Source organism: Haliotis cracherodii, unplaced genomic scaffold (assembly GCF_022045235.1).
Source record: "Haliotis cracherodii isolate W230 unplaced genomic scaffold, xgHalCrac1.p SCAF_9, whole genome shotgun sequence".
Classification (NCBI taxonomy): Eukaryota; Metazoa; Mollusca; class Gastropoda; order Lepetellida; family Haliotidae; genus Haliotis; species Haliotis cracherodii.
The window spans coordinates 41332396-41338395 of record NW_027266343.1 but is presented as its reverse complement, the minus strand read 5'-3'; positions in this window follow the sequence as shown (position 1 = coordinate 41338395).

Genomic DNA, 6000 nt, shown 5'->3' with positions numbered 1-6000 from the left:
AAAATATTCAACAGATAAGGAAAGTTGCCATAAAGTCTCTGGGATGTTCTATGTTTCCGTTTGAGGATACACGTCTTCACATTGCTGATACTTGATGGTGAATTTGGAGATTAACGAGATTGTGATGGCATTACGAAGGCCGAATGTACGGTACGCGCGGGGGGTGGGGGGGTGGGTAGAGCCAGTGTCTTCCAATACACTTGTCCCATTAGACCCGTGAAGATTCCGGGGTAAAATAGGTCTTCAGCAACCCATGCTTGCCGTGAAAGGCGACTGTGCTTGTCGTAAGAGGTGACTAACGGGGTCGGGTGGTCAGGATCGCTGACTTGGTTAATGCATGTCATTGATCCCAATTGCGTGGATCGATGCACATAATATTAATCACTGGAATGTCTGATCCAGACTCGAATATTTTACAGACCGCCGTCATAAAGCTGGCATAATGGTGAGTGCGGCGTTAAACAACACACCAACCAACAACCAACTTGTCCCAATACCGAGTATATACTCTTCAAACAAAAAGAAACGCACAGGTAAATTTTAAGGAAGTTTCTTGTACCCAATAAAGTCGACATATTTAATTTAATATCATAGATACAAATATGAAATTGTGTATCTCGATAGTCACATGTTGTTGTTATACAAAGGCTTTGAAAACTGTACATTGTCATGACACAAAAAGCCACAAGGTTGCGATGAACACAGTATCTCTTGTACCGCCCCGGTCAGCAATCACGGCTCTGCATCTCCTCGGCACTGACTGGATTAGTGTACAAATTCTGTCCTGCGGAATTCTGCGCCATTCTGCTTCTAACGTGTTTGCCAGTTGTGGCAGTGTCTGTGGCGTGTTCTGACGTTGACATACACGTCGATCGAGTTAAGCCCTGAGGTGGTCGATTCGGTTGAGATCTAGAGATATCGGCGGCCAGGGCAAGGCTTTGATGTTGGCATTATGAAAGTAGTCTACTGTGACACGAGCTGTGTGCGGTGGAGCGTTGCCCTGTTGAAACAGCTCCCTCTGGCTGTCAATGATTTGAAGAAGGTGAGGTTGAAGAATTTGATTCGTGTAGCGATATGCTGTCAAGTTTCCCTGAATTACAACCAAGTAAGATCTCTTGGTGTAGGATATGGCCTCCACACCATGCCACTGACGCCACCGAATTTGTCGAATTCACGTACACAATGTGTTGACAAATGCTCATTTCGACGACGACAAACACGTTGTCTTCCATCTCGCCGGTGAAGAAGAAATCGTGAGTCATCGCTAAACCACAATCGTCTCCAGTTTCTCAAATTCCAAGGCTGTAAGGTATGGGACCAACGCAAGCGTCGCTGTCGATGGATCTGTTGCGAAACAGGGACCACAACTGGTCTTCTGGGTCAGATTCCCAGCCTCGCGAAGATGGTCCCTGACAGTCTTTTCCAATATCCTTCTCAAACCAGGGATGCGTCCTGCAGTCTCCGTAGCTGTGGCATTGCGATGACGTAGGTGGAACAGTCGAATGTAGCGATCCTGTGCAGGGGTGGTAACTCTTGGTCGGCCGGTTCTCGGCCGGTCTACAGTGGAAGTGAACTGTGTGTGTCGGTCCCAAAGGCGACAAATGGTGCTGTGGTGGACGTATAAGTGGCTTGCAACAGAAGACTGTGATTCCCCTCTTTCGAATACGTCCCATGGCGATGTTCCGATCGCCAGTGTTGAGTTTCGGCATTTTCTATCTTGAAAAATGTTGACAATTGTATGACAAATTATTGGCTAATGATGACCTTTTTTATAGCCACTACCGCGAGTTTTTACGAATACCATTATTCTGCTTTCCTGTTTTCCTCCATGACATTTTTGAACAAGTGTGAAAACAATGTCGTTTAAGACATTGCAAATCGACAATGACTGCGTTTTGACGCACCGTTTGTCGAATATAAGGCCATCAACATTTTCCAAAAATATACATCTAATTTATATATCGGATTTTTTGTGTTGTCAGGTTCAATGAACTGCATACTACCTGTGCGTTTCCTTATTTGAAGAGTGCAATTCCCACGGGTTACTGCGGATTAATTTACGTCGCATATGCTCATTTCTAACCCTAATTGACATTTTTGTTTGATATTATTTACTTGTTGTTGGTTGTGTGTGTGTTTGTGTGTGTGAGTGGTGGGGGTATTGGATGTGGTGTGACTCATTAACACGGTTGTAGGATACTGTTGAAAATCTTATAGTTGATTTTTAATGTGCATTTCTTTCGATTACGAATTTTTCTTTGTCGCTTTTTTCCCTTTAATGACATATTTTGAGTTTATCTATCGTCACAATGAAGCGATCACGTCGAGTAAATAGACCGTTAAAGCGTTTAACAAGGAACACAAAGTGAATTATTTCCAATTTTACATGAATGTTATACAACTGAATACACTTTAGAAATTGAGGGATCCACCGTAAACCAATTTAATCAATTTGTTCAGCTATTGGAAAACTAACACATATTATTGATGAACACATCAAAGTTTTATCAACATGTGGAAAGCAAATTTCAAAATTAGGATACCTTTATTATACTTTTATGCAAAACGGTTACGTCGGTGAGAGATTTCCTTATCGCCTTTTAATTAAAGTGGCTACAAAGTGCACTATCGCAAAAAAATTAAAACCTAACTCTTTTTCGTTTGGAGGGTTTAAAAAGTAACCATTTTAGACAAAGTTAAATACACATAAGACAGACAAGCGAACAGCCTAAAGTCAACTGAGACAATATTTTCATGTTTCTGTCAGGTTTCTGTTACTTTTTTCTTGACTAGGACTCTTCTCAATCAAGAATTTCTTTCTTGTTTTCAATGTTTACATCGCTCACTTCCTCTCACGGCACCGAGGGATTTCCGATGATTTAACATAAGCCCTGAAGAAAACTCGACAATCATTATTTCAAATGATGACAATTTCTCAAGGCGATTTCTTCTACCCCGGATCGTCACGGCACGGGTTGGGTCTTATGAGTGTGAATTTCATATCAATTTCAAATGGTATTTCCACAATAACCATCTTTTTGAAAAACGATTTCTATGTTTCCGAAACAACATATGTGAGACATATGTGAATCCAATCACATCACATACCCGTATGTCCACGTCATTGTGTACACGGCAACCGGTGGCAACATCACCTGGAAAAGACTCCATTTCAATTGTTAACATACCTCTAAGTTGTAACCAATTAAAACTAACAAATACTTGTGAAGCATTTTGTCAATTGTAAGGTGCAGTGTCTGGCCTTAAATAACGATTAGAGTTACTGTACAATCACATGTTTGAGTCTTCATCTTTCAGCTTCGAAAAGGATTGCAAAAAGCGCTCAGAAAAACAGCTGCATTATCCTTGTCTCGACTTTCCCATTCCTTTGACACCAATCAGGACATTGATGAGAACTTTCGACTGTTGATAAGTTGCCTGTCCAGTCTCAAAGAGCCACATGAGTAACTGTTAACGTGCATTGTTTTATAAACGTAAGTTCTTGTGGATATCGCACTCTGATTTTTATGTCTTTGTCGATTAAATCACTATTGTGTACCACTATGGGACTGACAAATAGTTATTATTGTGTCTCGGGAACCTTTAGAAAAGGATAATCTGTTCCCCAAAGTGTAAGGGAAAATGCTCTCAGGTATTCCCAAAAAGTTTACTTGACTTTTTGTCTGTACTGGTTGGTTTGTTGTTTAACGCCGCCGCACTCAGCAATATACCAGCTATATGATGGCGGTCTGTAAATAATCGAGTCTGGAACAGACAATCTACTGATTTATAGCATGATCATCGGTCCACGTATTTGGGATACAATGACATGTATCAACCACGTCAGCGAGCCTGACCACCCGATCCCGTTAGTCGCCTTTTACGGCAGGCATGGGTTGCTGAAGACTTATTCTATCCCGGATCTTCACGGGTCCTATATGTACGGAAACTCACTGATCCCAAACCAAGAGACTGTATTGATCAAATCAATGACTCACCAAAGGACCATCAACATCTCTTTAATGTCTCAACATGCAATGTTGTAGTATCAATTTGATGTATTATTTTTATATGACTGCTCCATACAAGTGCTGATGGATTACACCAAAGGTCTTATGAAATTAATGTAATGTAAATTAATGTAAAATTTAATATACAATGTCAACGAATATGTTGATTATACGACGAGTGAATCAATCAGTGAGTGAGTGAGTATGGTTTTTACGCCGCTTTTAGCAATATTCCAGCAGTATCGAGGCCGGGGACACCAGAAATGGGCTTCACACATTGTACCCATGTCGGGAATCGAACCCGGGTCTTCGGCGAACGCTTTAACCACTAGGCTAGCCAACCGCACCTATTAATCAGTTAAGACGCCCTGTGCCAACGTATGTTATATCATGTGCTTTCTATATTAGTACTTGAACCGATGGCAGAAGTGGACTGGTCGTCAAAGGTGCCAGAATTTTACTGTGCAAAGTTGCATCCCTTACGCGTGTCAGGAACCTGTGATTGTGGATTTCGAATCGGTTCGTCTTGATTACGTTTCTCGGCATGTCAGCACTTTAACCGTGCCCGTAGGTTTCGTTTACTCAGTAGCATTTATCTATGCTGAGCCACCTACAAAGGAAATGTTTGGCCTGAGACTTTTAAAACTGCGCCCAGCTGTGTTGCAAAGCGAATATATACTCTTTACTTAAAAGCAGCAAAATCTCAGAGAGGACGTAATTCAAACTTAACATATCTTTTTTTGTAATTTGTTTCCCACAAATCAATAATGATGCTGCAGCTAAAGCAGCTAAATCCCGTGCTGATCCCGTACAGTGATTTCAAACCAACCATCAAATGTTATACTCGGGATCTCATGCAAAAGAGGTGGGACACCCAGGTATGAAGCAATAAACTTCACGAGTTAAAACCAACAATCGGTCATACCTATTTAAGGTTGTCAGTCAAGACATGACGAGGTCGTTTTATGACGATCTGTTATTGGCCACAGTCGGTTACCCACAAATATCTGTTAAGACAGACGAGGACGAACCTGCTAATTGTATCCCTTGTGATGAAAGGTTGACCGTCAAGCATATATTGCTTGACTGTGTGGACTTCGCAATCGCAAGGGATTCACATTATCAAAGCGTAAATCTGAAAGATCACTTTTCCCGTGTCAGAGGGCATCTCATCTTAAGTTACTTGAAAGAAATTGTTCTGCATGATAAATTTAAAATATGTATGTGAATAATTAAATGCTTGTTTTTAAGTTTGGAGTGATGCTATTATCAACTGACATTATTGAAGGCTCCATCCAGTAGGTTAAAGTATCGTAAAATTATTGTCCCACTGTGTGACATGTTATCCTATCATCATCGATATAACTATCACCAACCAGTGTTTATAAACCAACTCATTGCTGAGTATTTTTGATGACGTAAATCCTGCTGGGGTATCATGCAGGAAGTCGAGGTACTGTAAGTCCAAGTGGAATCTGTTTCGGCATACAATCTGGGATGGTTATTATCTTGCATTGACAATCTATATCAAAGTGGTAAACGTCAAGAACTGCATCCCTCGGGGTTTCCTCCCACACATCACTCGCTGTCACTACGTGAAGAACCTGGGTAGAATAGTTCTTCAGCAACCAAAGCTTGCCGTAAACGTCTATGCTTGTCGTAAGGGGCGACTAACGGGATCGGGTGGTCAGGCTCGCTGACTTGGTTGATGAATGTCATCGATCCCAATTGCGTGGATCGATGCTCATGATATCAATCTCAGGTTTGGTCCAGACTCGATTATTTACAGACCGCCGTCAAAAAGCTGGAATATTGCTGAGTGCGGTGTGAAACAACAAACCAACCAACCAAACACTCATGCATCAGTACTTGGACCTATGAGATACGTCCTCTCTCTGACATTCTGTCTTAAAGTATCAGACATAAAACACACAATGTTTCTGTTCCACAGGATGCCAGTGTTTAAGGAGCACACTCTCACGTTCCCGGA